Here is a 1,390-nt window from a genome sequence, read left to right as displayed (position 1 = left end):
ATATACATGATTCCTGGTTCCGTCCCACTGCGTGGCACCTTGGGCACGTGTCTTCTACTATAGCCTCGGGCCGACCAAAGCCTTGTGTGTGGATTTGGTAGACGGAAACTGAAAGAAGCCCGTCGTATATATCTATATGTGTATATATATATATGTGTGTTTTTGTGTGTCTGTGTTTGTACCCCCAACATTGCTTGAGAACCGATGCTAGTGTTTTTACGCCTCCGTAGCCTAGCGGTTCGGCAAAAGAGACCAATAAAATAAGTACTAGGCTTACAAAGAATAAGTCCTGGGGTCGATTTGCTCGATTAAAGGCGGTGCTCCAGCATGGCCGCAGTCAAATGACTGAAGCGAGTAAAAGAGCAAAAGAGTAAAAAGAGTATATATGGATAGATCGATAGATAGATAGAAAGATAGATAGATAGACAGACAGACAGACAGACAGATATAGAAGAGTGAGAGGGGGAAGAGAGAGAAGAAGTGAGTAAGAGAGAGAGAGAGAGAGAAAGAGAGAGAGAGATAGAGAGAAAGAGAGAGAGAGATAGAGAGAAAGAGAGAGAAAGAGAGAGAGATAGAGAGAAAGAGAGAGAGAGAGATAGAGAGAAAGAGAGAGAGAGAGTAAATAAAAAACAGAGGATACGAATTTTAAAGTGGCCTTTATTCTAACTTTAGACAAGCAGAAATAGTTCGGTTGGTAAGTGTATATGTGCAGTTAATTGTGTGTATGTGTGTGTGCGTGCGTGTGTGTGTGTGTGCATATGTATGTATTTATATCCTCTGTAGCATTCGGAATTACGTTTCTGTGTACCGGATTCTTGGTTCGTCGCAGAAAGTCGAAAGGACATCACGTGACGTAAACTCTCTGCGTGTTTTGTGTGACCTTCTTTCACTCAGTGACTTAAGCTATGCTTGATGCTCTGGGTTTGTACATCGACATATGAATGCTTGTCAATGTTATTTGCGTGTCTGTATGTTAGTGTTTGTGTCTTTGTGTGTGTATGTGTATGTTCGTGCGCGTGCGTATGTGTTTGCATGAGTGAGTTTGTGTGTGTGTGTGTGTATCTGTGTGTGTGTGTGTATCTGTGTGTGTGTGTGTGTCAGTCTATGTGTATGGCGGAGAGAATCTATTTACGTGCATCGATGTATGCATGTATCCGTATGTGCACTGAAACATATGTAGGAATAAAGTATGCAATTATAACATGCGTTTTCTCCAATCCTTAAATTCTTAAATATACTCAAATACCCAAAATTTCAAGGAGTTCCTGCCTTAAAAACAGGAGCTAACCACAGTTATTTTGTGTTCTTTGCTACATTGGTTTCTATTAACCCATTTATTCTATCAGAAGAATTTTTATTCATTAAGATAGAAGAAATACACATAATTATA

General features: G+C 40.0%; 1 protein-coding gene across 1 annotated transcript in view; it reads right to left on the bottom strand.

The window, feature by feature from the left end:
* The window catches only part of LOC106873614 (box A-binding factor), a 240,877-nt gene that overhangs the window by 138,403 nt on the left and 101,084 nt on the right, over positions 1–1,390 (bottom strand). The window lies entirely within an intron of this gene.

Source organism: Octopus bimaculoides, chromosome 4 (assembly GCF_001194135.2).
Source record: "Octopus bimaculoides isolate UCB-OBI-ISO-001 chromosome 4, ASM119413v2, whole genome shotgun sequence".
In the NCBI taxonomy this organism is placed as follows: Eukaryota; Metazoa; Mollusca; class Cephalopoda; order Octopoda; family Octopodidae; genus Octopus; species Octopus bimaculoides.
This window is presented reverse-complemented; position numbering and strand designations above follow the sequence as displayed.